Source organism: Nuphar pumila, chromosome 4 (genome assembly GCF_984573655.1).
Source record: "Nuphar pumila chromosome 4, dmNupPumi1.hap1.1, whole genome shotgun sequence".
Classification (NCBI taxonomy): Eukaryota; Viridiplantae; Streptophyta; class Magnoliopsida; order Nymphaeales; family Nymphaeaceae; genus Nuphar; species Nuphar pumila.
In genome coordinates, this window is record NC_143252.1 from 87,248,313 (window position 1) to 87,275,400 (window position 27,088).

At 35.4% G+C, this 27,088-nt stretch overlaps 1 non-coding gene and 1 pseudogene across 1 annotated transcript; one reads left to right on the forward strand and one right to left on the reverse strand.

The window, feature by feature from the left end:
• LOC149840289 (putative GPI-anchored protein At1g61900) overlaps nucleotides 1-19,830 on the forward strand; it is a 71,380-nt pseudogene extending 51,550 nt beyond the window's left edge.
• Nucleotides 8,457-8,562, reverse strand: LOC149840290 (small nucleolar RNA R71). Its single transcript, XR_016431726.1, has one exon. It is a non-coding gene; the product is annotated as a small nucleolar RNA R71 (small nucleolar RNA).
• Nucleotides 19,831-27,088: the final 7,258 nt, after the last annotated feature.

Consider the following 27,088-nt stretch of genomic DNA (forward strand, 5'->3'; position numbering starts at 1 on the left):
TATAGATTTTGAGTTTTTTTTAGAAAACATTTTGTTTTAAGCTCCTTTGTGGAATTTATAGAAATTGATAGGAGTTAGAACAAAACCCCTCCTATTTAAATACCCTATGTAGGGGCTTGAGAGGGGTTGTCCTCCATTGCCAATCTCTTCCCCTCTTCTTCCCAACCCCTCTCTCCACTGGTTCTTCTTGCCCTTTCTTTCCCCCTCCTCTTTCTCTCAACCTCTCTTTTACCGGCAGACTCTCTCAACGGGATCAACGACGACAAAGGAGCGACCATTCTCCCCTCCACCAAATCCGAATTGTGGTAAGTTCTTCTTCCTCTTCTTGTTCTCTCTTCTTCTTCCCTTCTCATTCAATCTCGATTCATGTATTTTGTGTTTGTTGTTTGTTTTTGTTGATTCATATTTTTTTTCAATTCGTTTAAGCATCATAGATCCATAATTGCATTTCCTTCATTCATTTGCATATTTTTTTTTGCATTTCCTTCATTCATTTGCATATTTTTTTTTTCGGTTTCCTGCATACCGCATTTCGCAATTTCAGTTTCCTTTATTTGCTTGTATTGTAGATCATTGTCTATGTGATTTGGTTTCATTGCATTTCAACATAAATCTTCATTGTGTTGATTCAATAGCATTTGCATCATCGCATAGCATCAAATTGCATCTGCATTAATCCATCTTGATCTGCCAAAATTCACCATGAAATCCTCTGATTTCACGGTGAGATCACCTACCATGAAAGCACCTCAAAGGCATTTTGTCTGCCGAATTTGCATTGAGCTGCCGAAATCATCTGTCGGAGTCGTTAGATCAGCCTAAACTTCTCTGAACCACTGACATTTCCTGTTCACCGGCAAAGCAGATTTGATCTGCTGTTCTGAAATCATCTCCTCTACTTTGCTGGAAGTCCATCCCTCCGGCATTGTCCTCATTCCTGAGCCACCGTGAAATGCATCTTCACGGCACCTTATCCAAAATTCCTCTGCATCTACCAGAAGCTATGCCGTGAAAGCAAATCTGATCCACCAGATTTGTTGGACCTTCCCTTTTGCCATGAAAGCCACTTCACGGCACCTAAGCCTTATTTTCGACACCTGAGCTGCATCTTCACGGCAACTTCAATCTCTGCATTAAAATCCCATTTCACATCCACTTCATGGTTGTGGTTTGTTTTCATGCTTCACTGCACCTGATTTTGATTTTTCATGGCTACATCGCATTTTAGCTATTTTTATTTTCACGACATCGCATTTTAGGCATTTTATTTTAACGACATGTCATTTCACATTTTGTTTTGTCATTTACGTGTTCATATCATTGCATTTTAGGTTTCATAATTTTATTTGCATTTTTATTTAGCATATTTTATGGTTGCATGTACTTTACATATTTTTCATTTTTCATTTCGCATTTATATTTTTAGCATAGTGCTAGTTGTTTCGTCTTTCTGCTTGGTGTGTTCGTGTTTTGCAAGAAAGCGTGGAGTGAAAGTAAGCGAGCGAGATACATGGTGGCGTGCATCCGACAAGCGACATGAGGCGCGAGCCTAGAAGACACTTTTGCTTTTTGTTTAGAATTAGGAATTTGAATTTCATTTAATTCTTGGGTTGTAATAAAACCAATTTAAACCCTCTGCGTAGGGTAATATTAATGTAATAGATAAGTAGTTTATTTTCTCATACCTTTCTATTTTTGGCAATAAAGCATAGTTCAGTTGCGTGTTTGAATACAAAGTATCCTCCGTTCTTTAAGATCGACCCAGACTCCACCACTCGTGCGAGGCAGTTTTATTTTTTATGTCTAGCTTTCACGCTGTTTTTACATAAAAATATCATTTCTAAAATCATTTTCCAAAATCGACATCAAATTTTGGCACCGTTGCTGGGGAATGGTGAAATATGAGTATTCACTTTATTGCCTTTGTTTGTTCTCATATTTTAGGTTGCTAGTTTAATTCAGTTCATTAATTAGGATTGTTTAGTTTACATTCTTGTTGATTAATTAGGATTGCTTAGTTTGCTTTTCGTACTTAGGATCAGAACCACATGTTTGCATAATGTAGAGACTAATTTACTTTTCCTGCACAACCCACCTATTAGGATACCCTTAGAGGTGACTGCACACGATTGGTACCTTGCTCATAGTTTGCTTTTCGCAAATTCCTTGCTGAGTGCAAGTGTGTGGTGTTGTGTTTATTTTTAGCTTTTCATTATTGCTTTTTGTTTTACTCGCTTTGTGGTTTGGCCGCTTAGTGCATTAGGATATTTGCTGCATCGGTTTACTCTGTTGGTGCATACAAGGGTGATGATCGCTTGACCCCAAGCTTGTTGAGCATATTGAGGATCCTGAGTCTCTCGTTAGGAGAGCCCATCATCCCATCGCCATGGCCGATGATCATTCTTTGATTCATCCTCTTAGGGAGTATTTTATGCTAAATTAGTACACTTCCGCCTCCTGCATCATGAGACCTGATGTAGAAGCAAACTATTTTGAAATAAAGGTCAGCATCATTCAAATGTTACCATCTTTTTACGGCCTTAGCAACAAAGACCCCTACCGTCATCTCGATAAGTTTATTGAGATCTGCTCCATAGTGCGGATCAACAATTTTGGGGATAATGCATCGAGGTTGAAGTTATTCCCGTTCTCCCTCAAAGATAAAGCCAAGTTGTTTTTATTGTAAAATTTTACTTTTGCAAGTCAAACTGACCTTTGAAAAAGTTTTTGAAAATAACTCACATTCGTTTTAAAATGCGGGATAATTCTGAAGAATGAGACTCGCTTGTCGGTATGAGGTTTAACCGTTCTTGGCACCTTTACCAGGGGTAATTGAACCAAGGATCAATCTGGTGCTTTGCTTTGCTCAATTTGTTTAAATCATGTTCTATTTCCTAAATGCACAAAGAATAAGACATGTGCTATGAATTTCTGAAAATGTAGGTTTGAAAACATGATGTTTGCCTTAAAGATTTGAAATACTTAAGAAATCCTTGGAAAAGATAACACTTTGAAAATCATGAGCCTTGTTGAGAGAATATTTCTGAAGAAAAAGAAGATTGTTTTTTGAAGAAATCGATTTCTGATAAAACTCAAAATGACTTAGAGAAAGTTGATTTCTCTGAATTTGAACTATGAAATTAAAAATATAACTTGGAAAATCGTGATTTTGAACTTGAGAAATACTTGAAATATCCTTGAAAAACCAGAAGGGGTTTTTGAGAAAATCGATTTTGAGGGAAATCAGGGCAAATTTGAGAAAATTGAATTTATGAGATGGAATTTGGAAAATACATCAAAAGGATGGGCGTGTGGCCCTGTGAAATATGTTCATGATGCAATCTAAACCTAGATGATGCATGAATGCGATTTATCAAAGATATTTTCTGAAGAAATTTTGAGAAATCATTAATAAAAGAATTTTTTGTGCCTTATAGAACTTAGATGAAATAAATTTGCCTCATATCTCTGACTATGGCCACATATATGGATTGAATATATCTCATTTGATTCTAAAAGGAGAAAAACATTTATAAAAGATTGAAATATGCAATGGTTTTTTAAGATAGCCTAAGAGTGTAGGCAGATTGTAGCTTAAAAGAAGATGGTAAATCTGAATTTCGTTCGTATTCTGACTATGACTATAAATACAAACTTGATCGAGTTTACCAACACCATAGAAGCTAGTGCATGTGCCATTCATGTAGACCATGGTGAAATTAAAATATGTGTATGAATGACAAACATAACAGTTATATAGTAAAATTTAAACTATATGCAATGCAAACCCTAATTCTAAGCAGGAATTTAAATTCTTATTTCAAATTTATTTACAATTTACATCATTAATTGAATTTAAATAAAGAAAAATAAAGGAGAATATAGCCTTGAGCATCCCTGCAAAACTAGAAAGCTCGTTAGTGAAGATATGTTGGCTTTTCTAGATGTATCTAGTAATATCTAGAAATTACTAGATTTATCTAGATATAAGCCTTTTTCCATGTTTTCCTGAGATAAACATAATAAAACATGAAATAAAATTGAAGAAATAATAAAGATAAATAACTTTGAAATTTTAAATTTAGAATTTGGGGAAAATTGACAAAAATACCTTTGAAAACAAGACTATGGCCTTGAAATCAGTTTTTTTCAGAAAATATTTTGGTAAAACTTTAGATTTAGGGCTCAAAAAGACTCAAATCAAAACTAAATTGAATATGCAGTATCCTAGCATGATTCTAAATATGAACAAACCCTAAAACAAGAACTTTTATGAAGAAAATAAAAATAATCATGAAAAACATGATTTTGCCAGTGTTTCGGGATCCTGCGGGCATCCTATTTTGCAATATAATCAATTCGAGCATCAAATGAATTCCAAAATTAATAAAAATCAATACCTGCATTGCTGATAATCCTAAAACTAAAGATGAATCATAAAAAATTATTTTTGACATTATTTCAATTCAAAATTTGCATAAAAACCCTAAAATATGCTATTTTTACCCGCGGGCATATACCTATCATAGTGTCAGACCCGAATCATGGGTCTACTGTCTATGAAAATTTATAAAATTTTACAAAGAACTATTGAACAAAAAACATAGATTTTCTTTTTTACAGATCAGAAAAATCATCTCCAGTTAGGGAGATATCGTTCTGGCAATCTATGCTTGAATTTAATGAATATAAGATATACTAAAACAGGTGCTTCTGGTTTCGGGTGCAGAGAAAAATAGAAAATTTATTCAAAAATTTTGAAATTTCATAATTGAATAGTATATACTTAGATAAGAATTTTCATTTTTTATAGATTGTCAATCAGATCTCTGGTTATGGAGATACAATTGACACAAGTCATCTTAAGGTTTAAAAGAAGCATAACAAGTTCTGAGAAGTAGATATTACTTTTTGATAGAGGACAAATAGAAGATAGAGACAAAAATATAATAAAATTACAGAAAATAATAGACACCAATATGAAGATACTGTAATTTACGGATCATGAATCGGATCTTGTATGACATAAATATCGCATCTGCAAGTTATACCTGAATTTCAACCATGATTTTAAGGAACAGGAATCACGGTTCAACTTTGTATTTTTCTGACAGAGTTCCCGAACCCAAAAACCTCTAATGTTTTTACAGGGAGTTACTGACAAATTCTTGGGCCAACCATAAAAAAATCAGAATTTTTAAACGGACATTTAAGCACGAAATAACATGATTTCTACAAACTTAGAATCAAAACATACAACTCTCCATTAAAATACTAAAAAATATGATTTAAATATGATAAAAAAACATATAAACAGCATAAAAAAATTGAAATAGATGATAAAACATGTGAAATAAACACTAATATGACAAAAAAAATACAGAAAATCCATGGTTGAATTTGATTTGCACTTTAAAAAGATGGATTTAGCCTATTTAACAGGCAAATCTCACCTTTCATTGGTTAAGAACATAAAAATCGATATTCTAAATGATTCCAATGGATTAGAATCCTGGAAAACATCACCAAATAGGGTTAGATCATCTTCTTGAACCGATTTTGGGGTTCTTGAATGAAAATCATGGTTGAATCCGACATCAAATGGGCGGCAATGGCTAGAATATGAAATAAAATAAAGAAAAACTAAAAAAATAATAAAAGGAGGGAGAGAATCATACCTTGGATGTTGCAGCAATGGGGGAAGAAGCTGGGAGGAGAGAGAAGCTCCAAGAAGAGGATGAGAGAGGAATAGGGTTCGACCCCCCTTGGGCCCTCTTTAAATAGAAAATTTTAAAAGCTCTAATTAGGAAGAATTCTAATGTTTTTAGAACTCTCAAGAGATAGGTCAAATGGGGGGGCGATTTCTATGGGAGATTACTATCCTACCCCTATCCCTAACTACCTAATATGACTCCTAATGAAACCCTAAAAGGTCCAAATGTGGCGCCTCTTTGTGTGGGCCCACATTGGATTTTTAAAACTTCAATTTAAAACTTTTAAAAACCAATGATTAAAAACCTAAATAAAAATGGATTTTCAAAATAGATTTTGACTCTTCTAAACCCCTAATCTAACTAGGACACTGACTAACCCTAGTCTAACCCTGACTTCTGCAAATGTGGCGCCACCCCGAGTGGCACTTGAACTTTTCAAAAATGATTTTAAAACTTGAAAATAAGGGGTTTTTCAAAAGAGGTTTAAAAGTAGAGTAAAAATTGAAAGTTTTTGAAACCACACAGAATTCTAACTGAGTCAGAAATCCTCTAGATATTGCACCAAGTGAGTGGGGCCCACATCAAGGTTTTGAAAATTTTGAAATAAAGACTGAAAATGGCTTTGAAAAAGGAGTTAAAATCAACGGATGAAATTCAAAGGTTTTGAAAATAGAGTTCTAAGCGAACTGAAACTCTGGACCAGAGTCCCAAACCAATTAGGACTCTAAGATTTAGGTTTTTGAAAGGCAAATGAAGGAGTTTTTGAAAGATTTTATCAGAACTGGTGAAAATACGCCAGAAAATACAGTCAGGGTTAGAGTCCTAACTCAACCGAAACTCTGAAATAGAGTCCTGAATCAACTGGAACTCTATAAAATAGACTAATTTTTGAAAAACAAAATGGAGAAAATGGAAATGGAAGTAAAAACAAGATTCAAAATAAAGTCCTGATCGGACTGAAACTCTAGTTTTTGGGTCTTTTCTGAAAAACAGATGAAAGAATTTGTGAAAACCAATGAAATAGCAACAAGTAGTGAAATCAAAATAGAGTTCTGATCTAACTGGGACTCTGGGAACAGAGTCCTAATTTGACCAGAACTCTTAAAATTTTGGATTTCCTGAGAAAACAAACGAGAGGATTTTAAAAAACAGATGAAAATAAGGTGAAAATTGAAGTCTGGTTCAGAGTCCTGATCTGACTAGGACTCTGAGAAAGAGTCCTAATTTGACTAGAACTCTGAGAATTTTTTATTTTCTATAAAGCAAATGATGAGATTTTGAAAAGAACTTTTGAAAACCAGTGAAAATGAAGTTAAAAATGAATTCAGGATAGAGTCCTGATTCAATTATGACTCTGGGATAAAATCCTAGAATTTTGAAATTCTGTGATAAAAGTGTAACAATTTTGGTTTCTGAAGAGATACATGAAAGGATTTTTGAAAGATTCTCTCAAAATTGAGGTCAGGTCCAGAGTTCTGATCCAACTAGGACTCTTTGAATAGAGTCCTGGTTCAACTAAAGTTTTGAGTTTCTAACTTCTTCCAAAAGATTTTGAAAGATTTGGTTGAAAATAATTAAAAATAACAATGAAAGATAGAGTCCTAATCTGACTGAAACTTTGAAAAAGAGTCCTAATCTAATTGAGACTCTGAATTTTAGAACCAAAACAAAAGAATTTGAAAAGTTTTATCAAAATAGATAGAAATGACAGTAAAATATAGAGTCATGATCCGACTGAGATTCTGAAAAAGAGTCCTAATCCAACTGAAACTCTAGAATTTTGGGCTAAAATGAAAGATTTTGAAGGTTTTCTTAAAAAGCAGGTAAAAAGAGTGGTAAAAGACAGAGTCCTGATCTGACTAGGACTCTGAAAAAAGATTCCTGATCCAACTAGGACTCTAAGATTTTGGCTAAAATGTCAGAAATGAGCAGGGGATGAGATCACCTTTGATTTAAAATAGAGTTTTGAAAAAGGTTTAAAAAGATAAAAAGACAGAGTCCTAATCCAACTATGACTCTCAAATTTTTGAGAATTTTGATAAATGAAGGAGTCCATAAGCGACACCACCTAGATGAGTCTCACCTGAAGATTGAAAACAGTTAAAATTGGCTTTAAAACAAATTCAGATTGTTTTTTTGAAGAAAATAAGATCCTGGGGGTCAACAAATGGAAAATATTGATGCAAAAACCTAGGTTTTATGAAATTGATCTTGAAAAAAAAGTTTTAAAATCGAATCTAGATTGAAATATTTTGAAAACAGGAGTGTTGGATCTCGATAATGAGATGTAATAACATGCAATGCAATACGATGCCATAAAGTGATATGCCAAATACATGTGACATGCAACAACACATGAAATGTAAACCCTGGATGAGGGACTTAAAATTTCGAACCCCTGACAGAGACAAAAAATTTGGAGATTCTCATCTAAGAATGAGAACTGACAACTGAAATTGAGCCAAAACGAAAATTGAATCTTGATTACAAGATGAAGTATTGAAATTTATTATAAAATTTGGGCCATGAACAGCCCTGGCTCAGAGGTCGACCGACTGGTTCCCTGAAGACTGTAGAGAGTGGGTCCCAGTGGCAGGAAGCAGGTGTTTGCGAATGAGGTTGAAAATTTGGGGTGTTTACATAAGCACTCGCTAAAGTCTCTCGATACGATTTAAATTACCACTTGGGAAGGAATGCAGCACGAGTTCCTCAAAAAGTACTTCCCAATTGATAAGATGAATTAGTTTCATAAAGCCATAACTAGTTTTTCTCAGATTGAGGGAGAACAATTCTATGATACTTGGGAGAGGATGAAAGATTTTCTCCGCAAGTGCCCCCACCACCAGGTGCCCCGTTGGCAATTGGTGCAGTATTTTTATGATGGCCTGACCGAGAAGGACAGACAAATGGTTGATGCGTCGTGTGGGGGCACATTCATGCTCAAGAGTGAGGATGAGGCGTGGACTTTATTTGAGACTTTGAGTAAAAATGTCATGCATCATGCCTTGTCTTCACGGCTCGATAGGACCACATCTGTGCCTAATGGTCCTAGGAAAGTTTGGATTTCCGAAGTAGGGTCCGAGCGCGAATTGCAAACCAAAGTTGACCTGTTGACTAGGAACTTAGATCAATTTCTAGCCAGTTCATCTTCAAAAAGTCCAGTAGGAAAAGTGTGCAAGCTATGCGCTAGCCCTCCACACTTTGTTTTCGAGTGTTCGACAGCACCGCTATATCCTGAATTCGTTCAGGAGCAGGTTAAGGCTGCCCAAGGTTTTGCTAGACCCGTGCACAATCCTTTTGCACCTACATATAACCAGTGATGAAGAAACCACCCCAATGTTGACTCACCGCATTAGCCCTCCCAGACACAGTATAAACAAAGTAACTTTTCACAAGGTTACTCACGTCTCATATTTCCACAGACCCACCTCCAGTTTAGTCTGCCTTCTCTTTAGAAGCCCACATCGAGCACATCGTTTCAGAAGAAGATGTTAGATGCCTTTTCTGATATTAATACCACTCTTTGTTCCCACACGCAGTTGATAGCCAAGCTAGATATTCAAATAATATAGTTGATTGAGGCCTTGAGCGGGCGCAACGAGGGGAGCCTACCTAGTCAGCCTGTTGTCAACCTAAAGGAAAAGTATCCCATGTCATTTGGCTTGCACCCCACACATTCACATCATGTGTAGGTCAACTATGTTATATCCCTTCGGAGTGGGAAGGTATGTCACCCCAATTAGGAATAGACTGATGATCCCATTGTTATACCCACTGGCCAGTCGATCTCCTCCACCAGGCCTCAGGAGAAGGGACAAGGCCCGCAACACGTATTTTCATCATATATTTCTCGAGCCCCTGTTTCTCAGGCCTTACGACAACCGATTGATTATAGCAAGCAAGAGGCGCACATGCACAAGATGCTTGACCTAGTCAAGCAGGATCACATCCATCCCTTGCTTGATGATACCTACATTGATAGTTGATCGGTTCTTGACTCTCCTTTTGATCGCAGTTTCCATGAAGAGACTAACCTCCTACCATCCAGTGTCGAGAATCATGATATCACTTTTAGGGGTAGACTGGGCAGAAACACAGTGCGCAGTGTCACAGATGACACTCTTTTTCTCAGAGAGCTCGATTGAGCATGACTTCATGTCTATCGATCTTATGGACAGTAAAGGGTTTTCCAGAGATCCGTCTGGCTGGGGATGTGAAACTTTGCGCTTTATGGGAGGCAACCCATATGTTGTATATTATTAGATTTGCCTTTAGTATTTGTAGATTTTCTTAGGTTGTGTTTTTATTTTCGTTCATGAGTTCTCATGTCATGTCATGTATACATCACATTCATTGCAGTTGTAGGATGTGCATTCATATTTCATGTCAGGTTGTTTCTACTATTTTCTCTCATTTATAGTGTCTCATGTGCATTCACTTAGTTTCACATAAGCATGGGGGAGTGCCACTGGGACAGTATCATTCAAGCATGGGGGAGGGTGTAGTTTGCACACCCTGATATTTTTGTCTACGTACTTGCACATGTTTACACATCTTTCATGACAAGTAGGCCTTTAAAGAAAGAGTTTGAACTTATATGAATGTTATTCAAAATATAATATTTTTAGAGGATTTTTAAGCCCCAATTTTTTTTTTTCTGACATGGATCTAGAAATTGTGGTTGTTTATGTGGATTTCAAAGAAATGATGATAGATACATGTTAAAGTTTATTTTGAATCACAAATATGAATATGCACAGTGTTATTTTTGAAAAACTAAGCAAATAAACAAAAGCGCAAAAATGAGCTCAAAAGTGTAAAAAAGCATGCGTTAGGTTGTTCGGATATATTTCACAATCCTTAGTAGTTGGGCTCAGACGCAAGTTGAAGCGTTTGAGTTTCATTTCAAAAAGGAGAGTGGAAGTCTTTGTGATCCCTAGTAGCTGGGAGCAGACACAAGTTAAAGTGTTTGAGTCTCATGTCAAAAAGGTGAATGAAGAAAGTCACTTTTATGTCCTAGTCGATATCTATGACCTATATTATTCGAGCAAGAAAGCTCGTTACACAAACCTTTGTGAACACCCCAATTTTTTCAAAATTTTGTAAATGTTCCCTTTTTGCCCCTAGGCCTCATTTTCTGAGTAAATTGAGTCATTTTCACTTAAAATTCTAGTTTATTGCTCAGATTTGCGAGAATCAAGTCTATTTTCTATTTCTGACTCAATTTTGGATCCGGATCTAGTATCAAAATCTAAATCTGAGCATCATTATCCAAATTTTAAACCAAAATTTACAAAAATACAAAAAATAAATTTTGACAGGCTCAGATCGATCCATCCGGTATCCATTTGGATCCGCTGTCTCATATTTCTCGATTCGAGTTCCAAAACTTGAATATCTCCTCAAAATCCGGATCCAAACCCATTGTCTGAGAAAATTTCAAAAGTTTTTCTCAAAAAATTCTTCTCTTTGTAAATATTTCTCAAAAATACAAAAATAGTTGTAAAATCCCTTGTTTTGCCTAGATTCTAGAACTTTATTCCAAAATAACAAAAAAAAATGTAGAAAATACGAAGAAAATGACAAAAAAAAAATAGAAAAACACAAGGAAAAATACAAAGAAATACTTTAGAGGCCACTTTTTACGAAAATTGTTTCGTATAAAACCTTTTCTGAGAATTTCTTTTAAGAGAGCCTCTTTTCTGAAATTTTTTGAAGGAGCCCCTTGCAACAGTTTCTTCCATTACTCTCTCTCTCTCTCTCTCTCGGCTTCATCTTCCGCGATCGCCTGTCAATGATCGGTTGAGCCCCTCTGGCCTCAACCCTCGATCACCAACTAACTCCCTCTGGAAGCATCGATCACCCCCCTTCATCTCCACCACCGATCTTCAACCGTCTTCTCCCTTCCTCAGCCATTCGATCGCCAACAACCTCCCCCTTTCTGGATGCTTCTTCCTTCTCTATATAAGCAAAGCAACAAGAAACGAGAAGGGCATCGATGGTTAGCATCATCAGGTTTTTTGCCTCTCTTTGCATAAAAAGATATCAAGAAGCAAAAGGGAGCTGGGAAGCGCATCGATCAGTTCATTAGCCTCTCCTTCAAGTTCTGAAGTCCTAGCAGAGCAAGAGGAATCAGCAAGCTTCCTCTTTGCTTTCGTTGAAAGAACACTAAATTCCCTCCTTTAGGATCTCTGCGATAACAAGGTAAGAATCCCTTCTCTGTTTCATTCTTTTTTTTCTCGATTTTCTTTGTGTTGTTTTCGTTTTGCCCCGTTAAAGCATCACCGGTGGCGTTGAGTTGCCTGTGCAACGTCAACCCACCCATGTGCAATAGCAATGGAATGGCTTAATTCCAACATTTGTTTTTTGCTATTTTAGTTCTGTTGTCATTTTTTTTCCCTCTTTCTTATATTAAGTTTCGATGGTTCCATGTATTATGATTCCAGTTTTACATCCTGTTTACATTTTGATCCCCTTTTTTTTTCCATTACAATTTCTGTGTTATATCTAATTTTCAGTTCCGTTTGGATAATTAACCCATGTTTTGATCATCTATTGATCTTCGAGCACCATGTTTTTTTATCGTCCACATATCTAGATTTTCTGTTTTTGATGACATCGCATATAGCATCGGTATTGTTTTCTTTGCATTGTTGCGCACTGTCATTTGCCACCTCCATCGATGTACTTTCGGGTCTTCAGCAGGACATTTGCTCAGCATGTTCACCATTTACCTGATCCATTTGCCCATCGATCGCTTGTCTAATATATTAATCCCCAGATTCATTTATGACATGTTTATACACTAGTCATTCAGCCATTGCATTTTAAATTTTACTATACATCGTTCCTTTAGCCTTTGTTCATTTTCTCTGTAATTTCAATATGGTGGAGGCCAGCAGATTGTTGCTGGCCATTGCTCATCAACATTGAACAACCAGTGTTAAACATGGTTGTCGATCCATATCATTGTTGGACCATCTCAGAATTCCCTTTATTTTCACATCCGCGTTTCCTTTCGTCTACATCGTAACCCCTAGAACATCATGTTAATTTTGCATTAATTCTACGGTGAATCGATTAAGAACCATTGCTTTAGAATTCTCAGATTTTGGATTTTACATTCCAATCTAGGTTAGCTCATTTGCGTTTCTGTGATCAATGCAATTTTTTTTTTCTCTCATTCCTCTTTTCCTTCTCTTTGCCTTTCTAGCCCCTATTCCCTTTTTTAAAGGAGAATAAAAGATAGAAAAGAAGAGAGAAAAGAAAAGAAAGAAGAGAAAGGAACTCTTTTGCAAGGTCTCACTTGACCTAATTTTTTTTTTAAAAATGTTTTGAAATTACTCACCTCCGTTTTTGAAAATTTGTGGGAAATGATGGAGAGATGGGATTCGCTCGTCGGTACGAGGTTTGATCGTTCCTGGCACCTTTATCAGGGGTAATCGAACCAAGGATCGAATAAATGCCTTTTGCTTTGCTAAAATATTATCTAGGAATTTATTCTAAGTCTAAATGCACAAAGAAATCATGCTTGTGCTATGCAATTGCGGAAATGTATATTTTTGGAGAAAACAGTTTGGAAATTTTGAAATTTCCAAGTGATTTTGAAATAAATATGGAGTGAAGAAATGATTCAAAGGTTTGAAATTGGTTTGGAAAATTTGGAGTTTTGAATCTAACTTAGGATCTGAAATAGATCTTGAAGAAGAGCCTTAAAATTTCAAGTCTAGCAATTAAAAAAGGATAAGCCTTTAGATAAAGAGAAAAGGAATTTAGAATTGGAATTTTGAAATAAGAATGAATTTTGAGCTTGAATCTAGAAATTAAGATGAAACTTGAATTTTGAAAAATGGAATCGAGTTTGGAATTGGATTTGAAATCTAGGGTCCTAGATAAAATTGTGTTTGAAATTGGGAATATGAGAGGGAATTGGATCCGAAAATTCGAAACCCAAGATGAAATTGGATCTAAAAAAAACTTGGAATCCTAAATGGAATTGGATTCGAAGTTGGATTTGCGAAGTCCAAATGGAGATTGAAAATGGGATGGGATTTGAGGAATCCAGATGAGATTGGATTTTAAATTTGAAATTCAATATGGATTGGTTTTTGCAATCTGGATTTTAAGATGAAACTTGGAAAATTTGGAATTGGATTCAAGAAATCCAGATAAATCTTGAAGATGGATCTGGATTTGAGAACCCAGATTTGAATTTTGATTTTTGAATTTGATTTTGAATTTCACGGAGATTGATTTGATAACAAATCTCAAACACTTTGATTCTTGATTCCAAAGTGAAATTGAATTTTGAAGACTTAGAAGATTTCATAATTTAGAGATTTCAAAATTTGAAGTAAAGAATGACTTTGATTTAAAACTTGAATCAGGAGATGAATTTGAAATTTGAAATTTGGACTTTGAAATACGATATGGGACATTGAATTGAATTTAAAGTTGATTCTTGAAAATGAATTTGGAATTTCAAAGTTGAATTGAACTTTGAAATTTGAATTGGAATTTGACTTTTGAATGTAAAAATGAACTCGAGTTTTCAAAGTTAAATTGAACTTTTGAATTTGGATTCTGATTTTGAAATTGGATTTGAGATATAGAAACAAATTTGGACTTCCAAAGTCAAATTGGACTCTAGAATTGAATTTTGAAAACGAGACAGAGATGAGTTTGAATTTAAGAATTGATCTGAGAAAGAAGGATTATCTCAAAATTCACTTGGGTTTTTCAAGAAGGTTTGAAATGATTTAAAAAAATATGATGTAATTCTATCCTAAATGATGAATGAATTTAAAGAATTTTGAATTTTGGATATTGAAAAGCATATTTCATTCTTTAAGTGAATTTAAAATAAGATTGAAAATATAATACATCTCTGACTAAGGCCATAAAATGTATTATATAATAATCATATTTAAATTCAAATAAAGAATAAAATATATTTTTGTGCCCTTATAGAGTTTAAAATGAAATTAACTCTCAATTTATAACCTAACTATGGCCATTGATATATATTTTGAGTTAATTTTAAGTCAAACTCTGATAAAGGAAGAAGAGTATTTAGAAAATATGATGATTTGAGAGGAGATCCAGTGTGGATCCAATGTTATTCCATAAAGATGAAAATCCTAAGTTTTGTTCACATTTTGACTAAGGCCATAAATGCAAATCATCAACTTAGGATTTAATCACCTTTTATTAGAATGGTGCATGTGCCATTCATGTTCCCATTTGTGGATTTTTGAAAAATAAGGACAAAATGACATGAAACAAGCAATTTATGATATTTACATGCTTATTCATTCTATCTAAGACTGAAAATTAAAATTCTCATTAATATTTAATTATTACAACTTTAAATTGAAAGATCGAAAATTCCTAATCTAAGGAAGGGTGTCTAAATCATTCAAGCTTCCCTTGTAAAAATGGAAAACACTTATGCTTAGGACCAACGTGCATATGGTTAAGCATGATGAAGGATACATGTATATATATAAATATATATATGCAAAAAAAATGTATGATGAGGCTAAGGAAGGAAAGGCCTATATGGATGCATATGTACCAATGGATGGGGCGCTTATGTAAAAGTTCATGCTGAAGGGAAGATGCATAGTTTAGAGGCCTACACAATGCATCTATTCGGAAAATGTGTACAGACATGCATATGCAAGGTTAATATGAATGGGGGATGCAATATGAAGATATCCAAGGGTAAGGATTGTACGAAATGAAGAAGATCATAAATTGAGATTCATAAAAAGATTTGAAATTATAACAGTTTGATGAAATTCTGATTGCAAATAGGCATCTCAAATTTTGTAAGTTCCATATGAAGATACAGTCGCTATACATCCTTAAGCCGGCTACAGAAGTTGCACTCAGATAAACCCTTCATTCCAAATTAGAAAAGAATGAACAAACATCCAATCACACAGTCTGTGACAAGCATTAATCTAATTTATCATGCAAACACTCAGGTGTACAGTGGTTTAAAACTACTGTGGTGTATGGGAGGCAGTGTGTAAGTGATGCCGCAATGTACACAAGATGGAGCAAAGGGAATGTGGTTGCACATATTGTATATTGGAGGTGTGGTATGACAATACATTCATAGAAAATTGGATATGGGTAAGTGCCGGAAGATATAAAGATACAAATGCAGAGATGTGCAATATATAAATGTGAAATGTGCTGACGAAGGTGGACATACAGGTGGGAGATTAATGTACAATAATGAACAAGCAAATGACAAGTATATACAGGAAATGTGAGAAATATGTGTGGATGGGGAGAGTGAGACATGACATATTACGAGCACAATATTTAAAAAGAATCATTGAAGGCCTATGTAAAGCATGTAGCAATGACACACCTTTTTTTTTTGAGAGAGAGAGAGAACAGGAGAAATCAAGCTAATAGCTTGTGTTCTCTAACCAAGATAAATAGTTTGCCATGATGTAAGAAAGGCACACAATTACAGCAATGAACCTTATGTATAATTTTGCTAACTGTTAACCATCATAGACCAGCTGTGGTTAGATCTGCAACTTGGTTTCTGGGCCCCTCCTGCGGCATCAGATCAGGTATATGCAACTTATAACTTTCCTAGGTTCTACACCCTTATACTCTTTATTACCTGTAAGTTGCAGTTCTATGTTATGAGCGCTACTTTTGAGCAACTCACCAAACATTATATATATTTAGACTACAAACCTGTCTGAGAAAAGTTTGGCAAGGAATATGTATTAAGAAGGATGCTGGGAAATCATCAACAAACATGTTTATATGAGATGGTGGTTATGCTATTGAAACGTGTGGGGTGGAAATGATACATGTAACTAGGAATAGACTATAGCCCCTGCTAGATACAGGAAATGAATGAGCAAGAATCAGGTGCGTAGATGCACTGACCTTGCGATATAAATAGTGCATTTTGCATAAAAGAAAATATTGGTGCATAAGTGGGTGCAACGATGTGCTATGAAAGTATTGTGATGGTGGAGGTGCATGCTGCGGCTACTGTGACTCGATGACCATGTAGACTTGCCAAATGAAAGGATGATGATGGCACTAAATGCAGGGATTCAATACTTATGAATGCAAATGGCCTCTCAGAGCAAAGGATATTCAATCATAAAGCCAAGAAAATGCTATACATCAACTCAGACCACACAAAGGTGCGACAGTATATTCAAGAAAATGTAAGCAAATAAGCAAAAAATCGATGATGCTATAATAACAGTAAACATGAGAGCATTAACTAACCTGTACAGATGAGCAATGTAATGGAAGGTGACAGAACAAGTGAGTGGCATATGCTACCGTAAAAAAATGTATATGTGTTGCAGGTGATAGGAGATACTTGAGATGTGGGCAACCCTGCAACCGGTTGACGTGTAACACCCTTTTGACCTCTTCCATTCAAATTTATAAGGTAGCAGAACAGACGCTATAGGACCAAATGCTTGTGAAGCACTTGGAAATTCCACATCAAGATCCATCAGAGGACCAGGAGAGGGGTGAAACGGTCACAGGGGATGCACCCTTTCTAACAGGTTTCAAGTTAGGAACACCATATAATATATGACCATTGCATCAAACGAAGGGTCAAACGATTGTTTGTATTTTGGTACAGAAGAACTGAGGCCAGAAACATTTTGGCAGCATGAGGAGCAACAGGTATGGGTGAGCATGCAGATGTATTGACACTAAGATGTTGTGAGTATATTGTGAATAGTGTAGTGAAGGTACAATTGACGATGGGATAGTGATGATAAGTGGAGATGGATACAATAATGTGAGAAACATGATGGGTAAATGCACATGTAAGTGGGTGGTAATGAACATAAGGAGGCTACAGAGATGTAACAGTGAACATTCTCACAGTAAATCAGGCATGTTATTCCAACCCATTGACTCAATAAATCAAACCCACAGTTCAGAGTAGTTTTGCAACAAACCGAACATGTTATTGCAACAGATCAGATTGAATATTTGCCTTCTTGGTAAACCAGATTTATTATTACAACTTATCATAAGTCCCTTTCATAATCAATCTACGTGAATCATAAGGCTAATTACTGAAACATTGATATCATAAGGAAGATTATATTGACAAGACATGTGAGCAGAAATTGATGTCATGAATTAAAGAAATAACTTGAAAATACAAACACGATGTGGCATGAGACATTACCTGAATACTTGGTACAGAATACACCTGAGATGGGAAGGCATTGTAAACAGTGGCTACTGAATATTCAAAGGATTACCATCGATGATAGATTGTGAAGCTAAAATGCAGAGGACGACTATAATTACAAGTTTTCTAATCTCCTGCTTATCAAAACCTGAAAAAATGTTAATGAATAGCCACAGGAACGTCTGCCTTTCTAATGAATGGTTGTTGGTAGCCTCATCATCCATAGTGGCCAGCGTGGGATTCCATTACTCAGTGAGTTACTATCTAGTTTATTCAACTTCAGGAATGATCACATGGTAGTCTGTGTTAGGCATAACTTCTGTTAAGAGGGGGGGGGTCCAGTGACTCCAATCAACAGGACACCTGATCTTTTCAAGCCCCATAGGGGCATCATCCTCCATTTTCCCAGGAAAGTTCGCTTGATCAGGAGGGCAAACATCTCTCAACACCGAAGGTGCATAAGTTGACTGCATTTTTCTCTCAAGGTAACCAGAACTTACTCACGTATTGCAAATAAGAACATACTGGTTTTCTGAAATTAAACTCAAGAATCAGGAATACTCAACGCATATCAATGAAGCAAGATAATAGAGAAGATAAAGTGAATGATAAAATAAACAAGGGCTTTGTCTTTAAGGGAAGTGGATTTTTGATGCTCCCTTTTCCTATCAATTATTTCTTCCTCTTTCTTTTTTTAGCCAAGCCATAAAACCCCAATAGATGATCTGTAGAAGCAGTCCAAGGGTATGAGAAACTGATCATCATGCATGATGTAAGGCAAATCAATGGGCATTGAGCAAAACATTGAGATCGAGAGAAATCATTACTCAGATATGAAGCATCTAACAGTATTCACAAAATTGCAGAAGATAGCTAGGATTCAATGTGCAGAACCAAGTATCGCATAAAATCGATATGATTGTTATGATAGCATTGATACGCTATGATATTACAGTGAAAAAAAAAAGAAAAATACAAAATGACAGGAAAATGATATAAACAGATTAATAACAGCCAAAAGATATGGATCAACAACATGAATGAGGAAAATATAAAACAGAGAAAACAATGGCAAATAGGTAAGCGAAACCAAATAAACAAGATGGAAATGAACGATGCTGAATAAGAATGCCATACCTAATGAAACCCAGATGCGATTAAAAGAGGTCCGATATTATGAACAAAAGACAAGATGCATACTAAGGATGCAATTAAAAATAAGGATTCAAATCTGCATAGCTGATTACAACCAATAGAAAAGGCAAAACACGGAATCAAGAATCAAAATCCAAGCCGATTCATAGCGATGGGATCAAGATTTTGATGTAATCAGAAAATCAAGGTAACAAGCGAAAACCAGGTATAAACATGAGAAATGTAGATAATGAAAACGGAAATAGGTAATCAAAACGAAAATAAAACTAAGGATTAGCAAGAAGATTAGATTGGGATTAGTATAAATCTTATCAAATTACTGAATTCGATAGTCTGAGCCTAACAAGAATAAAATCGTAAACGAAAGAGAAATACGAAAGAGATGTTGGAACATGATTGTTCCTCTTGATCTTGCTTATTTGTAACTCGGTTTGTTATATACAAACTGATGTTACAGAGAGTGCATTAATAAACTCAAGCTAAAGAAATAAATAAAACAAAGAAGGAAAATCGAAAAGAGAGAGAAAGGAAAACAAAACAAAACAAAGGGAAATGCAGTAACAAGATAAAAGAAATGAACAATGCGAAGAAGAAGAAGAAAGAAGGGGATGAGGCACTTACTTCTGACTATGGTAAGATTGATCTCTTTTGGGCTCCCGCAGAGGAGATGCCTTGCAGAGGGAGGATCGTGCTTCAGTGTCTTACAGGAAAGGGCCTCAAAGAGGGGGAGTAAAGAACGAGTGAGATGGATAATTGGGTGATTCAAGAGGCACTGAGGAAAACGGATGCGAGAGAATGGATGCCTCCACCCTTCCCCTTGTGCTTCTCTTTATAGAGGGAGAGGAAGATTCGGGAATGGAGCCGATGGTTAGACATCGATGGTTGAGGGGGGAAGGCAGATCATCAGATGGCTCGAGGAAGAACCGACCGTTGGAGATTAGATGAGGAGAGAAAGAAGATGGCATGGAGGAACCGATTCATTTTCATGCGGCAGACAGGCGAAAGCCGTTGCCATTTTTCCGATTTTTTTCAAAAACAGGGTTCTTTTAAAAGAAACGTTTCTGAAAAAGGGTTTTTACAACCTAAAAGGGGTCTCTAAACCTGAATTTTTGCATTCTTCTTTTCTATTTTGATTTTTTCTTTTCTTTTCTTTATATTTTTTGTATTTTTGAAACAAAAACCCTGAAACTATGTGAAAACAAGAGATTTAAAACTTTTTTTTTGTATTTTTGAGAAATATTTACAAAAGAGGGGTTTTCTGAGAATTTGGGCTTCGAATTTTCGAAATTTCTTTGAAAAATAGGTTTGAATCTATATTTTGAGGAATTATTCGAGTTTTTAACCTCGAATTGAGAAATACAGAGTAGTGGATCCAAATAGACATCGGGTGGGCTATCCGAGCCTTTCAGAACTTATTTTTGGTATTTTTGTAATTTTAATTCAAAATTTGGATAACGAGGCTCAGGTTTGGATTTTAAACACTGGGTTGGGATCCAAAATCGAGTCAGATACATAAAAATGGAGTTTACTCTAGAAAATCCGAAGAATAACTGAAATTTGGATTGAAATTGCTTTGATTTTCTCAGAAGATGGGGCCAGGGGCAAAAGGGAAATATTGACAAAATTTTGAAAAATTTGTGGTGTTCACAGATGCCCCTCTTTGCCACTAAGCCGGTTGAAAGTCGAGCTTAGTGGTAAAGAAAAATACTCCAAATTTTGAAAAAAATGCCCCAGTCAGCAGATCTGAACTGGGTATGGAAGAATTGTTTTGGAATCATCATTCTCATGCTTAGTACATTATCCTAAATGACTTTGAGGAGACGAAATCCTCGAAAATGATACAACTAGATAACAGAGAATGAGGAAATCATGATGGGACTTTGGGTGAAGATCCTGAAAGGGTGAAAAATGAGAATTTTGATCATATCTCATGAGTGAGACAAGATAAGCTTTTTGGAATGAATCAGGTTTATCCCTTAGCCTAGATGGGACGAAGATATATCAAGACGAATTTCAAGTTCTACCCTTACCTAAATGGAAAAGGGGTATACGGAGACCTTGATGGGACATTTTTGAGAAAAATTCCTTGTGAGATGAATCTCAAGTATGATCCTTTCTTGGATGGATATACAAAACATGGATTCCTTGACGAAGAAGGCCACAATGGGACTGGGAGAACTACCTTGTTGGGACGAGGCTCAGGTTTAACCCAAACCTGAACGGAACGATACCTCAAGGAGCGAGGTTCAAGCTTAACCCTTAACCTGAAAGGGGACGACCATACGAAATCCTCGAATGAAGAAACCATGATGGGACCTTCGGAGTTTGAACGAACAAATCCGAAAGGGGTTTGCGAAATGAGAAAATGGGGTTCCCTAAAGCTTGGAAAAAGGGGTTGATTTTGGGAGTCTCATTGCTGAGACTGAAATAGCTTTTGAAAATGAATGACCTTTCACAGAGAGTTCAGTTTTTAACCCTTATCCTGAGCGGGTAGGACCGTACGGAATCCTCGAATAAAGAAACCGTGATGGGACTTGAAGAGATACCTAGCCTAAATGAGGCAACTCTTTTGAGGAAATGCAAACAATGCTAGGTCGCATCAAAATAGATATTGAAGATTCATTTCATTCTCGGATAACTAGAAAACTTTGCCAATAAGATAAAATTTGTAGTTGATATGTGCACGTGTGTGCAAAAGATATTTCCTCTTTTTACCTAGAGTATTCCTTCCAAATGAGGTTAACTCTCCGGTTTTCAGAGTCAGATTCAAATTTTTATGCTCTTGAGTTTCTTCAAGGAAGCTATCCATTTTTTTGATATGAATAGAGAAGAAATATTCTTAATTTTATAAAAGAAAGTAATGAAAAGATATTGATAGAAGAATTTTGCATAAGAAGAGACGATTTCTGGTCATTTTGGCAGTTTGATATCTAGAGGTTTTTCCATGATGATCTTTCGGCACAACTTTTGAGACATTGAGCTTTCTAGCTCTTTGGGGAGTTTTATTGCATCATCCTTCATTTTGTTGATGTCCTGACTTTTCTTTTTTTGGAAAGGGTACGTCACAAACTCCTTCAACTTGGAGATGTTTCGAGCCTTCTTTTTCTCAGAAATGGTATGGCTTATTGGGTTGAGAATCTTTTGATGATAGCAGAAATCAAATATCTTTTAGGGTTTGTCGGGAGGTTCATCGCACTCGCCTTCAACTTGACGGTGATCTAAACTTTCCCTGGAAGGATCCATCACAAACTTCTTCATCTCGGAGATGATCAGAATCTTCTGGCCCCGGGGGTAACTCATCCATTCGCCTTCAACTCGACGATGATTGAGAGATCCCTTTTGCAGATATTTGATTGCAGCTTAGATGACTGAGGATATATGGATTAGGTAAACTTTTTTATTGCCTAAGATATTTCCACTGCCTGATTGCCAGAAAATCATCTTTAAACATGCGCCATAGCTATGATCAGTATCGATCCGCTTCTAGCTTTTCAACATCATTGAATGTTTCTTTCGCTAATCATACCAAGGACATTTCTTATATCCTTTTGGTTGATCAACAGAGAAAAGATTTGAATTTTATCTTTTTCCGCAAGAAGCTTCACCTTTTTGGAAAGAATACTAGAGGTGATACGAGGTGATTTCTTTCCACAGTAAAATATCGGAATCAACAAATGTTTCTAGCAAATTGGCACAATGTTCGAGAATTTTTTGTAAAACCATTACTCAATATGGATTTTGACGAGACCTTTAGCTGAAATTTAGAGGAATGGTGTGAAAGTCAGACTTTAGAAATCTTGATTAGTGAAACGCACCAGATTTGGAAATCTCGACCAGTTATAAGAAACTGGATTTTGATAATCCCGACTAGTGAAAAAAATGGATTTTTTAAAATCCCGACCAGTGAGAACATTGGATTTTGATTTAGCTTTGGAAGAAAAAATGCGAAAGTTATATTTTTGAAATCCCGACCAGTGATAACATTGGATTTTGCTAATCCCAACCAGTAAAAAATACTGGATTTTGGTAATCCCGACCAGTGAAAAATACTGGATTTTGAAATCCCGACCAGTGAGAGATACTAGATTTGGAAATCCCGACCAGTTATAAGAAACTGAATTTTTGATAATCTCGACCAGTGAAAACACTGGATTTTGATAATCCCGACCAATGAAAACACTGGATTTTGATTTAGCTTTGGAAGAAATAATGTGAAAGTTACATTTTGGAAATCCTGACCAGTGATAACACTGGATTTTGATAATCCCAACCAGTGAAAAATACTGGATTTGGAAATCCCGACCAGTTATAAGAAACTAAATTTTTGATAATCCCGACCAGTGAAAACACTAGATTTTGATAATTCCGACCAGTGAAAACACTGGATTTTGATTTAGCTTTGGAAGAAATAATGTGAAAGTTACATTTTGGAAATTCTGATCAGTGATAACACTAGATTTTGATAATCCCAACCAGTGAAAAATACTGAATTTTGAAATCCCGACCAGTGAAAATACTGGATTTTGATAATCCCGACCAGTGAAGAATACTGGATTTTGAAATCCCGGCCAGTGAAAAATACTGGATTTTGGTAATCCAGACCAGTGAAAGCACTGGATTTTTAAATCCCGACCAGTAAAACATACTGGATTTTGATAATCCCGACCAGTGAAGAATACTGGATTTTGATAATCCCGACCAGTGAAAACGCTGGATTTTGATAATCTCGACCAGTGAAACATACTGGATTTTGATAATATCGACCAGTGAAAAATACTGGATTTTGGTAATCCCGACCAGTAAACAATACTGGATTTTGAAATCCCGACCAGTAAACAATGCTGGATTTTGAATTTAGCTTTGGAAGAAATAATGTGAATGTTATATTTTAGAAATCCCGACCAGTGATAACACTGGATTTTGATAATCCCGACCAGTGAAAAATACTGGATTTTGGTATTCCCGACTAGTGAAAACACTGGATTTTGATAATCCTGACCAGTTGAAAAATACTGGATTTTGATAATCCCGACCAATGAAAAAATACTAGATTTTGAATGAAAGGTTTAATCCGAAGTTTTGAAACTGATTGAAATTGGGAGGTTATAACCCGAGGGTTGAGAAAATGATGAAATTTTTAAGAGTATTGCAACCCGGAGGTTTTTAGGAAATGATAGAGTTGAGAAATTGAAAACTGAAGTTTAGGAACTGATAGAATTGAAAAATTAAAACCTGAAGGTTAGGGACTGATAGAATTGAGATATTGAAATCTGAAGGTTTGGCTATGAAGTAAATTGATTTGGGAGCTTGATTAGCGTGAGCTGGGACTTTTGAAATACATGACCAGCGATAGTTGGATCCTTTGAAATACATGACCAGTGAGAGTTGGATCTCTTGGAATACCTGACCCGAAAAAGCTGGATCTTTTGAAATATAGGACCAACGAGGGTTGGATCATTTGGAATACCTGACCAGGAAAAGCTAGATCTTTTGAAATATATGACCAATGAGGGTTGGATCTTTTGGAATACCTGACCAGGAAAAGCTGGATCTTTTTGGAAATATATGACCAACGAAAGCTGGATCCTTTGAAATAAGTCAAATTTGGAAGTTCAAGTCAGAACTTGATTTTTTTAGAAGAAAGAACTTTTGATCAGAAGGTTGAATTCAGAAGGTTACCAGTGCGAGGACCGAATTTTTGTAAATGAGCCTAGTATATGATTGAAAATTATGAGAAATGCCCAGTGCGAGGACTGGGTTTTGCAAATGAGCTTCGTATATGATCGAAAAATTTGAGAAATACCTAGTGCATGGACTGGTGATCATGCATATATTTTAGGGATATTTCATATAAAAATATGCATGATTTCATGAGAAAATGATTTAAAAAACCCAATTTTATGTTAGCTCTTCGAGTAAATATGCTAAAATGATTTAAAAATAGAAAATGCACGAAAAATAGTTTTATTTTACATTTTTATACATATTTTAGTTTTTGTTATATTCATAGTAGTTTAGTTTAGTTTTCAATTAAAAAATAAAAAAATAAAAATGAAAAAAAAAATAGAGAAAAATATTTTTATATTCATTTTAAGTGTTTGTTTTTTTTAGAAAAGAAAAAATTTTTAGAATAGTTTTTTTTAGTTCTTCATAAATAAGTTTTGTTTTTAAATCTTTGAAAATTTTATAATAAACTGGTACATAGTTTTTGATTTTTGAAAATTGCAAAAATAAACACCAACCGGTTTAACCGGTTTGCTTTTCAAAATAAAACTGTTTCAAACCGGTGAACCGGTTTGAATTGTTTTTAAAACCCCCAAAACAGAAAAAATAAGGCATCTCCCCCTTCCTGAGCTACAGCCCTCTCTTCTTCTCCTTCCTCTCCACTTCTCCTGATCCTTTCTTCCCCTTATCCCTCTTTCTCTCTTCTTCCCTGTTTTCCGGTGGAGAGACTTCCAGCAACGGCGGCAGCGTACGGGAGGAGGCCGTCCATTCTCCTCTAACCCTTCAGGTTCACGGTGAGTGTTCTGTAACTTCTTCTTCTTCTTCTTATTCTTCTTTTTCCAATTATTCTTCTCTTTCTTCGTATTATTTCTTTCTGAATGATAATCTGCATAATGTTGAATTTCAATTTGAAAAAAAAAAAGGAATAAAACATAAAAAGAAAAAAAAATTCTGTGAAGGAATCCGGCGATAATTTAAGCATCGGATTAGTGTTTGTTTGTGTGAAAAATCAGCACGATCACTTGATCTACTGAGATCTGATGTTGTTTGGTGTTCTGGATTGAGTTTCTTCCATTAAAATTCAGCATCGTGACTGAGCATCCGGCGACACTCTGATTATCGGATAACATTTTTAAATGGGATTCCTGTTTTCCGGTGAGGTTCTTGATTTCTGATCGCCGATGTTTTCTTCTTTTTCAATGATTGTTTGATTGCTGATCTCTGGTGGGAACTATTCACCGTGAAGCAAGACTGATCAGAATCCATTTGTGATGCCGTGGAAATCCATGTTTTCTGTAATGGAAATCCACTTTGCGTTGCTGGAGTAATTGTTAATCGGGAAATTTTATTTCACGGTGGAATAAAAGTTGATGATTTCTGGTGATTGAAAATTATGCTGTGTGAAAACTAATGAAAGTGTTGATCGATTTTTTTCATATGTTTTGGCTTGATTGATCACAGATCTATTGAGTTTCCAGCCTGATCAATTATTATCTACCAAGATATTTGGTGAATATTGATCGACAGATTCACAGGAATTCTGGATTTGGTTTGAGTAACAAAATACTGATTGTTGAAGGAGCTTTGTGGATTGAGTGCTAGTGGATTTTGAGCATTAAAAAAAAATCAGGTGTTCGGGTATCATCTACTGATTTTTCTGCTTAGCTATTAGTTAATTTCTAGTAATTGCTTTGTTAATTGAATTGATTAATTGTTAAAATGATTTGTTAGTGTTTAGTTTTCAACCAATTACATTAGTGTTTAGCATTTAGGTTAAGAGTATTTGATTTCATTAGTATATGTTCAATTTAGCATAAAAATTTCATTTAGTAACAATGCATGCATAGTCATACTTACACTCGTGTAGTATTATCATTGTTTATATCAATATAATTTTCAACATTCATTTCGTGCATTTTAGATAGCATCATTCTAGTTTTATTCTTGTATTGTGTACTGCTTGTGTTTCGTTGGACTTGTGCAGGATCGCAAAGGAATGAAGCTGAAGTGCACCTATGACACGAAGCACATAAAGATAGAAGATTTCTTTTCTTTTCTTTTATTTTAGAAGTTAGGCATTTAATTGGGTTTGTAAATATTGCACTTTACGCCCTCTGCGAAGGGTATTCATTTGTTGTAATAGTTAGTTGTTTTACTCTTCTTTAACATTTTACATTTTAATAATTCGGCAATAAAGATTAGTTTAGATTTGTGTACTTGAATACGAAATATTCCCGTTCCCTGAGTTCGACCCGGTCTCATCCACTAGTGAGAACTG